Genomic DNA, 10,843 nt, shown 5'->3' with positions numbered 1-10,843 from the left:
AAAATGATTTGAAATAATTTAAATACTCTTACCTCAAATGCTCAAAATGATTTGAAACAATCCATATACTAGCATTAGATTTCAAACATAATAATATTACTCTAAAATAAATAAATTGTTTGAATAAAATAAGGTAAAAAATTCTAGAATTAGAAGCTAAAAATTACCTATAAAATGACTTGAAATAATTTAAATACTCTTGCCTCAAATGCTCAAAATAATTTGAAATAATTTAAATACTCTTACATCAAATGCTCAATATTTGATGTAGAAGTCACCGCCTCATCAACATGAAACCAATACAAGCTCTTAATACTAGCTCTTTTAGAAACTACTCTAGAAACCACCTCTTGAAGACCAAGAGTCACAACTTAGAATTCAATATTATATATCCCTTTGGGATTCGAACTTGGGTCTCCACAATGAGAATTCAATGCTTTAACCAATTAAGCTCAATTCCTTCAACTCTCCAATAATTTTCCATCAATTGTGATTAAGAATATGTCATATGTAACCCCATTGTCATAAAATTTGCTAAGCTTATCTTTATTTCTCATTTTGTCAAAAATAAAATTTGTAACTCCCATTTTGTCATAGTTAGTGTTAATAGCATTTTTTTTTATTTTGTTATTTTTTTTTTGTAACTCCCAATGAATAGTTTGTCACATGGACATATAGCCTTCCTCAAAATATTAAATTGTGTTATAAATTAAAATTGATTATTTTAAAAATGAACTAGGTTGTCCAACTTCATAAAAGGCAAAAATAGTCCACTAAAAGACAAAAAAAAACAAACTCCTTTTGGCTAAAAAAGGCTACCCACTCCCTACCTATAAGTCAAGGTTCTTTCTTATAGCTCTAACACTCTCATAAATGCTTTTTATACCACTATAAATGGTAATATTCTCTTCGCCTTCATGCCACGTGTCATGACCTTCTCTTTTTTTTTTTTCTCCAACAACACACACATAATAGAAATATTAAAACTAAAACAATATTTTTATCATAAATTAATATAAAATATAAGATATGCATTTATTATTTAAATTTTAAATTGATAATTAACATTACATGCAATCTTGATAAAATAAATTAGTTGGAACACAAACATTTATTATTTGATTATCTAATGGATTTTTTTTCTAATACTTTAGTTCACTTATGAAATAATTAAATTGACTTAATTTAATTTACTTATTAATTGCAATAGTTTCTTAAATATCCTAAGGGCCGAGGTTGTGATAGTAACATCCTCTAACTAAGTAGGGTCTCATTCAATGCTAAAAGGTTATCTTTTTCCACATTATAACCTAAATTTTTTTGCAAACCTTGAGATCCTTGACTTACGTGTCAAGGTTGTTCTCTTGCTCAAATGAGCTTCCTTATTTCAATCATATGTGGCTATGCTTCAAACAATCAACTCAAATGCCCATTTCAATAAATAAATATCTCAATTGAAAAAATGGCTAGAAAATCAAATATGAATTAAAATGAGAACTTTCATCACATGAATAAGTTAAATATATAACAATTTGCGCAATAATCAATGCTTTTCTTACTTTAGCCCACATTTGCAGTAATGGAAAATAATGATTAATCCATCAAAGATATGTTATTTTATTATCCATTTGAAAAGACACATCCTAAGTATTTAATACAACAAAAACATTTGTATAATATCTCATATCATTCCAACAAGCAAAACTTCACATCAACCAAATGAAATGCCTCCATGGCTATCATTGTTTTTTTACAATAAACAATTATGATACATAACTGATCAAATAATTCTATTAGAACATGATTTCATATCCATCACAAGCTCTATCATACTCTTAGCAGATACTGTATCTATAAGATATATGACAGGTTAAACAATTTGATACTCTTATGTTTGCAATAACAATTCGATATTATGTCCAAAATACCTATTTAAACAACTCTTTAAATCCCTATAGAATATGTTTACATAAGAAAATATCATAATTACAAAACTATCTCAAAGCTTATATTATAAATCAAAGAATAAAAATCTTATTTCCAAAAATTCACAATTTGCTTCACATTTAGGACTTAGTGATTAGAAATGAATGAAAACATTTACAAAATCTCTTCAAACAATATCAAAACATATTATGATATAATCAATTGACAATCTACACATGATACCATTTTAAAAATAGAAATGTTTATCACCATACAAAATACTTATATGTCAAAACTAAACCATAGAACAATTGCTCTTACGTGTCATAATAAAAACCAACAATCCATATACAAATGTTAAATTAAGAAAAAAAATACTGTTTCCATATCATGAAAGAAATTGCATTGTTGTTGGTCCTAAGGCAGAGACTAATGTTTTCATATCTAATTTGAATTAAATTGCCCTCACAAATTCAATGATACACTTTTAAACTATGGTTAAACTATAGTCTTATGTTTTTTATTTATTAAAGCTAATTTCTTAAAAACTTTAGATATTTTCTGATTGGTTGCTAATATTTTAGTGGGGTTTTAAGAAATTTTTTTATAAAAAAACAAACTTCAACCAGTGAAGAGCAAAAATTAAAAGACATCTTATAATGTTTATTGCAAGGTGCAAGTACGGTATCATTAAGACGGTAGATGGCATTACTAAGACTGCAGTTGGCTTTCGTAATGGCCTAATGCAGGCTTAATGGTTGTAAACTCAGCCTATTGTACGTTCCTTGCTTCTCGAATTTTCTCCTTTCTTGTTTGGTAGGCTTCGAGGATTTTCTTAAGGTCTTCAGGCTATTTTCTTGATTTTGCTTTCAGCTGCTGCTGAGATTTGAAATTTGCATAAGGTAAAAACTTATCTTTAACATTTTCCCAGAAAGGGCTTTCAATTTGCTTCAGTTTCATGGTTATTTGCTCCAGATTTTCTAATCCTCTGATTTTTTTGAATGCACAGGTACATAGAGAATCAAAGCACAAGAAAATATTAGTACCAGAGGTAGCTAGTCTCGAGTGTGAGAACATAATTGCGTAAGTGTCAAAACCCTAACATATTTCTTTACCATGCCCCATGAAGGTATTGTAAATGAATGGTATGTTTCATCTATTTTTCTTTTTTCTTCAAGAAATTGGGTTTTATTTTGAAAATTTTTTAGTCACCCTAGTTTGTGTGCAAGGATTAGGGTTTTGTTGCGTTCTAAAATTAGGACTTTACTGGCAGGAAGTTACACTCTACTGGTATTCAACGAAGCCATGACAACAGAGCCAGCTGTAGGTTCAGAGCTTTCTCAATTATAAGGTGTATTTTTCTCAGGACTGTACCTTACATGACACGGGTATAATTGCTCCTGAAACTATTTTTCTCAGGACTGTACCTTGAAGAAATTGTCGATTTGCAAAGTAGTGGCAGTGGGCACACTGGCAGAGTAGCTACCTAGATCCATCTAAGAAGAGCCAAGGGTATCTTTGTCAAGAAATTGGTTCTGTATTGTCTGATTCTTCTAGCTTTTATTGGGTTTGCCAATTCACGTTGTTTGAGGCAACACCCACTTGCAATTTATATATATGTATGTGTGTGTGTCTATATATATATATATATTTGCAGAGCAAGGTATTAATAGTCCTCATATGGAATTGCATTGTCAGAGCATTGATTAGGTCTCCGCAAGAGCATAAGCTAGATAGCATCTAGGCTTACCCACAACTTCAACAGAAAGGAAATAGATTGGATGGTTTCTCTAGACATTGATGATGATTATGAGAAATTGATCATCCGAATGAATCCTCCAAGGTTTGTTGCTTTTCTTATTACTTCAATTCTCATGTCTGTCTAAAATGTGAACAGGACATAATAGAAACTGAAACTACACGCTCATGATTGGAGGTGATATTGGCTAGTTGGCAAAGTTGCCCTAACTATTTTCGGTTTACTGCACTAGGCTGCTTGTGTTAATTACTAAAATTAATTATGTAACCTTCCTAGGAAATGCCAACTTATAAAAGGGTTACTAGTTAGTCGAAGTGCTAGTTTTGCTTGCTTGGGGTGTTGGTTTTGGATCTGGATTTTTTAGGCTACATCATTCTCCTGCGGATAAATAACTTTTTTAGTGGTTGTAACTTTAAGATTCTGAATTTTGATTCTTCTTTCCACTCATCTGTTTGTTTACTAGGCTGGAAGGCGTTTGGATTTATCATTTGTTTGTGCGAAGTACCAATTTGGGACTTCTCAGTTGTTCGGGCATTCGTGAATCATCATGCCCTAGCCATTGGTTTAACATATGTTCCCATTTTGATGCTAGATATTGTTATTTGTGCCCGAAAATCATAATCAGGTACCTATAGTAGGTATGCCCATAAATTTATCACATCCTGTTATGACTTGTGATTAATCAACTGTGATTGAATAGGACTTTATTTTATCCTTCATAGCAGTGAGTAGTGGGACAAATTACATTGCGACTCATCGTTTTGTGGCCCTTAGTTTAACATTGATTCCCATTTTGGTGCTCTGTTATTACTTGTGCTTTGAAATTTACAATAGGATGCCTATGATGAATAACCATGTAAAACTACCTTATCTTATCCATACCTTCTACATTGCTAGAAATAATTTTGGTTTAACCTTACATGATATGGGTAGAATTTCTCCTGAAGTTGTTAAGTGTGCACATATTAATGACGTGGACAAATAATTAGAGGAAACAGGGCTCTGAAGGCAATAACACAGAAATATGCAAAATGTGGCTAGCTAACCCAAATTAGATTTTTTTAGTTTTGTTTTGAGTGCGATGCACTCAGCATTTGATTGACTGGCTTGTTAGTACCTGCTATTTGATTGAAACCAACTTGCTGGATGTGTAATAAAAATCATTTACCAATCTAACCTAAAAAATGATAATGAGAAAGAGTCAAATTCCTTGCTGCCACAACATAAACAAATCAAGAATTTGAATGCATGAAAGAAAACTACAACCAAAAAACTTGAAGGCAGAGATAAGAGGATTTGACGACTCCTGTAAGCACCATCCCAAATCAAACTGAAAGCGAAAATCCTAATAGCTCAGTTGAGAAACAGCTCACTTCATCACAAGAGAAAAGCATTAATGCAGAAAAAGGAAATAAAGAATTTTCTTTTTAGGACAAGAATGGCAAAAATCAAAAGAACTGCTTGAAAAATCAAATGTTAAAAATCCAAGAAAACTATAATGACTCGATTTGAACAAAGAATGAAGAAAACAAAAACAAATGTATACTGTAATAGCATCATGTATACCTCATTTGAGCAGTATTTCCTCTGAAACAACTTCAATTGAACTAAAAAAAAGGAGACAGAAAAAGATGAAACAGTACCTTGTTCGAATCCAACAAATGAAGTGAAGCAATGTTAGTGTTAATGAATGCTATATTATTAATATCATATGTGGTGAAGCTCAACAGAGACCTAAAGTGGGGAGGGTTTTACGATAGACAAAACCCTAAAGCAGCAATATTTGCATCTGGAATCGCCATGACAGGACCTCAAACTGGTATTAAATAGGCTTGTGAACTGGTGACAGGACCATTTCAAATCCACCTCCTAGTGGAAGTAACTCATTTCATGCACGGGACACACTGTTTTCAGATAAATCTCAAATCCCAACCCTAAATTTTTGTAATGACTACTAGCTGTCATCTGTGCCATGTGTGCCAGAAAAGCCGTCAATTAGATAGGGGATTCAGTCAAGCCGTCAATTGGACAAGGAATTCAGTCTGTCAAAGTTATGTCAGAGTTGAATTTGGTTAATTTTTTTTTAAGAAATTTAATCTGGTTTAATGGATCTGAATTTGGTGTGTTTCAATAAAAGAAATTGAATTTGGTAAATTTGAATTTTATCATAAGTCATTGTCATTTCTCAATAAATTTTTTGACCTATGCAAGTAAACTGAGAGTTTAGTGGTCAAATAAAAAGGTTCCTAAGACCAAGAGGTAGATGCTACATTTTATGGAGTTAGGAAAGTCAATGGACATGATTGTTTTCTAGTTAAATGATTTATTTCTAAGATTTGAAACCTTTAATGTCTGAGCAACAAAAAATTGGAGTCATCATAGCATGTCTTTGGCTGTAAATTTTGCTAAACATCACCTAGACTGGATGCATTAGTTGAGATCAATGTGATTTATTAATACCAGTCATTGACTAACATTTTCCCTCATAGCCTTCTGAATTAGCATTGTGTCTCTGACATTCTTCCCATAACTTCTCCTGTCGATGTTTCACAGTCAAAGAATCCAATGTCTTGCTTGAAAATATATTTTAAGTAGAGATTCCTAATACGTGCAACCTGTCTTTCCCCTGTGCACATCCAACAACACACCCCTGCCAGCCAGGATGAAATCAAACTAGATCACAAAGTATCAACCTTGATGCTAGTTACAAGCAATATTTTACTATATTACCAATTCATGTGTGTAATATCTTACCAAGGAAAGTTGTGACTCCTGCAACACAAGAAAGATAAACAAACTCCAAAGCTACCTGGAGCAACGCAAACAAAAGAAGAGTAAGTTCAATATTAAATTTAATTTAAAAGAATGAAAATTTCTACTCTACTTTCCTCGTACAGAAGTTCGTTGAGTCAAAAAGTAACTGAAATTTCAAATATTTCACCTTGGACACTTCATGCATCAGTTTTTGTTTATGTGTTGCTTCCAAATGCATTTATAAGGTTCCCAAACAAGACGCTCTTAAGTGAAATACAAGTACCATTGACCATAGAATCAAGAGAATAAAGACATATCAACATTATATCCAAGGATTCTGCAGTGAAAAATAATTTGTAAAAGGACATAGACTCGTTGCCATCTTTTTTCTCACCCTCTGCCCAGGATTCATCTCTACCTTTTTCCTTTTTTGTAAACCTCTTTGAGTTGAGTAAGGGAACATCCTCAATGTTCAAGAACACTGATGCATTGGCATGATTGCCCTCATTTTGATCTTCTCCTTCCTTTGGCATATTGGATTTCAGGAATGGAATTCTTACCTTGTAAAGAACTCTGCTGCTCCAATTGGAAATTATGGAACTGTTCTATGCATGCAGAGAAAATAAGAACCAAATAAACATACTCTGACATATGCTCGGTATAAGTCTGATATCCCAGATTCTATTTGTGCCAATGTTCATGATATAGTCATTTCTCTTATCTATGTTTTGGATGTAGCATTAAAACACCAACAAGGCACCTCTATGGTTTGGACCACAACAGAAACAAATTAGGACCATAACTCGTCTGTTTTACATCTACAACTTAAATAGAGTTACTCCAGGCTTCCATAATCTATAATTTTATTCAAACTCGTTAAGATTTTAGTCTATACAGCTACAATGATAAACTTGGGTTCTCCCTTTATTGAGTACTTGCTTATACATGTGCCATATGAGGACTCCCATGGAGTCATGTTGTAAAGCATCTAAACTTTTCGTAATAGTCAATGACATGAAAATGATAGGATTATGTGTGTATACCCGAGGTGATATTTGAACTCTACTTTGACTTGCATATAACAATATTGGGAAGCAATAAGAGGACTCGTACCTAAAATAATCAGTGTTCCACGGAAACGCGTTTCCCCCTCCCAGGCCCAAGTCTCTCCGTCCCCAAAACTTTTTCCCTTTGTCCCCCCATTCCCGAAGCCCATCTCCCCGTCCCCTGTCTCCCCGTCCCCAACATCCGTGGAACACTGAAAATAATTCACCAAATAATCAAGTACATTATCATATCTCTTCCACATCCTGCCTAAAAATGGATTGTTAAAATTTGTGAGCTTCCTGTGATGAAGATTAAGATTTGGACCTTTTTGAGTAGATCCTCTGCAATTTAAGTTCAAATGTTGGAAATAAAAAATGCTAAAATGAGACCTGCAGCACCATCAACAGGCATAAGCATGACGCTAAATATACTTGTAACTTTCCTGACACAGATTCCTTGAATCTTGAAGATAAAAATAATGCTCTTAGCCATTGCAATAATGGTTTCTTTTGTCATAATGGTTGCTGGCACTTTGGATACAGTAAAACAATGATGCTTTTGCTTTTGTTAGCAAAGATTCACATTCATGTTAGTCAAAAGCAATCGTGGAAAGAGGAATAGAGTAATGATATTCATGTTTGCATGTAGACCCATCAACCATAAGGCTGTTGGAAGAGTAGAAAAGTTACAAAGCCATAGAAATTAATAGATGATCAAGAAATTTGAACATGGATGATGATGTCCTAATTAAGTTCGTCTTGGAACCACTTGTAGTTGTTTACATAATATTGCCCACAAAACAAATTGATGAGGTTAGTCTTTCAACACAATTAATGCCAGAAGAACATTGTCATTTGGTTCATTGTGAATAAAACACCTCTATATAATAAGAGAGACATTTGTGTCATTGTGTTGCAATTCTATTCACAAATAGTGCAAGTATCTACATGGCACCAAAAAAATTAGCATTAAGGAGTATTGGAAAATATTTGGATTCCCTAAACTAAAGAGATTTCCAAATTGCATCATTAATTCTATTGAAAACCAATCTCGCTGGATCATTATAATAGTCATCTGGATACCAAAACTACTTATAATTCCCCGATCTCTTTGTTGTGGGGCATTGTCCCACCATTCCTTTTGGGCATGGTGTTAATTCTACAAGTAGCAAACCGATACTCCCTATTCCTTCTACTATATACGACTATTGCTGGTTGCAAAATCTCATTTCCTTTTGTTGTTCGATGACTAACTATATAATAATTGGCAAAGTGTAGAATGTTGTCTGATTTTTTAGTTGAAGGAAGACATTGTCAGGATTCTCTAAAGAAGTTGTTGCATGGTTAGCATTCATCTGAATCCTTCCCTTAGAAACCACTCTGAGCGAGAGTGACCAAGAAATGAATAAATGAATTGATGTTGGGTCACAATAATCTTCCTCCAGATTAATCAGTTGAGGGCCCTACTATCATAAGGGGCAGGGGGGCAGTTGTACATTGCATAATTCCTTACACCAATAGTTGCAATCATGCCTCAGTTTCATGGTTATTTGCTCAAAGTTTCTTAATGCTCTGATTTTTTGGACTAGTTTCTCTAAAGCACATCTTAATTTTGTTAATTTTGCAGGTTTCCAAATGTACAAGATCAAAACAGTCAAAACTTCCATGCTGCAACTACTCAACAGTTTGCCTTTTACTAAAAACATTCGATACCATACTTAGTTTTTGTAAACATAAATCTTCTCCAGTTTTGAGTTGCATATAAAACACACATAGTATTAGATACCATACTAGTCAAACTGCCATTTTATAGTAATTTTGAATACTGGTTCTTGGCAAGCTACAACTGGTTATCATTTTTGTGGCAAATATAAGTTGTCAATTGTTTCTAAAATTATATTATATAAATAGAAAGAGCTTTACTACATCAAATTGACTTTTATAGTGATTGTGTTATATTTTTGTTTCTTATACTCATTTTCAACTCAAAGTATACTAGTAATTTGTTAATAGTATTTAATTTGTTAATTAGACTTTTGTGAGTATAATTTTGTAAAATAACAATATTCACTGTGTAGAATTTCTTTGGTAGTAGGCCGGCAAACATAATGCAAGAGGTCTTGAGAGAATCCAATATATTTCATTTATTTTGTACCATAATAGGCACTCTTGGTCAATTAGCATTTGATTCCTGAAGTACAGAACTCTAACCAATAAAATGTGATAGTTGATTTCATTTAGTGGTTCACTGCAGCTCAAGGTATATATTGTAACAGTTGAGTTCCATTAAAGGTGAACATCTTTTAAGAAGAAAGAATGAAAAGACTCTGGAAATGCTTATTTAACTGGCAAAGGAAGTTATTACTCTGTTTGAAGAAAATAACATTTTTCCAAACAACATACATAATTCTAGAGTAAAGGCAAAAAAATGAAGATCATTTAGCTCCTCTTGTGTAGCTAGTATCCAACTCTAAGGATCATGGCTACGAGGTTCAACCTATTTCTTGCAGTACTGTGACAACATTAGGCTTGGTTTTTTTGCTAAGGGGAATGCTAAGTTGGCGTCTGGATGGGATCTTGAATACTTTAATGCCCTCACAGGCAAATCACTTCATCAGCTCTGGAACGACTACAAGGCTGAGTATTCATTTGGCACTTAACTGGTGCTTTTCTTACAGATCTCACTTAGAAACAGTAAATAAAAACACTCGTACCTTGTATGGCCGATTATCAATACAAGATCCATTAGTTTAACACTACTCCTATTACTAGTGCAATATGTTAAGACTTAGCTGCATTAAAATAGTGATTATAGCCCTGTTTGGGTAATTTTTATGTTCAACTACTTGTGAAATGTCAATCATTGCCAAAATACCGAATACGATTATTCAAACTACTTTACTTGAAGTTGAGGGCTTCAACTTTGATTGGATATGTGTAATATCAATGTAAGGTTTTAAGACGTAGAATTAAGATTTATGCTACTTTGTATGGTCTTCCATCTATGTTTGCATCATGCATTTGTCAAGGTCAGTATACTTGTTCAAAGTGGTTTACTTTTCTGTTGACACCATCATGTAGATTTCCGTCTTTTTGGCATGCTCTTGCACCATTTTCGGCAGTGTTCTTACAGTTATGGATATTGTTGATCATATAGCGTAGCTACATTCATACAAGGATTTCAGAAGATTAATTCTTGTCTGAGGAGTTAAAATTTCTCAGAAATTTATTTATGTTAGAATTTCAGAAGGACTCGTTGCTAACAAATATGAAAGTCATCATCATTTTGAATAGACCTTGTTCAACATTCTGCTGAGCCTGATGCATGCTCACAAAGATTCTTATATTCATCCTGTCA

The 10,843-nt window shown here is 33.1% G+C and overlaps 1 long non-coding RNA gene across 2 annotated transcripts; it reads left to right on the top strand.

Moving 5' to 3' along the window:
* The first annotated feature begins 2,592 nt into the window (after window positions 1-2,592).
* LOC131034288 (uncharacterized) lies at window positions 2,593-10,327 on the top strand. Of its 2 annotated transcripts, XR_009103764.2 has the most exons (5): window positions 2,594-2,828; window positions 2,936-3,009; window positions 3,200-3,438; window positions 3,625-3,769; window positions 9,113-10,327. It is a non-coding gene; the product is annotated as an uncharacterized LOC131034288 (long non-coding RNA). The 2 variants fall into 2 exon arrangements; XR_009103766.2 differs by lacking the exon at window positions 3,625-3,769 and having other exon boundaries at window positions 2,593-2,828.
* The last annotated feature ends 516 nt before the right edge of the window (window positions 10,328-10,843 follow it).

This window comes from Cryptomeria japonica, chromosome 3 (assembly GCF_030272615.1).
Source record: "Cryptomeria japonica chromosome 3, Sugi_1.0, whole genome shotgun sequence".
Classification (NCBI taxonomy): Eukaryota; Viridiplantae; Streptophyta; class Pinopsida; order Cupressales; family Cupressaceae; genus Cryptomeria; species Cryptomeria japonica.
This window is presented reverse-complemented; position numbering and strand designations above follow the sequence as displayed.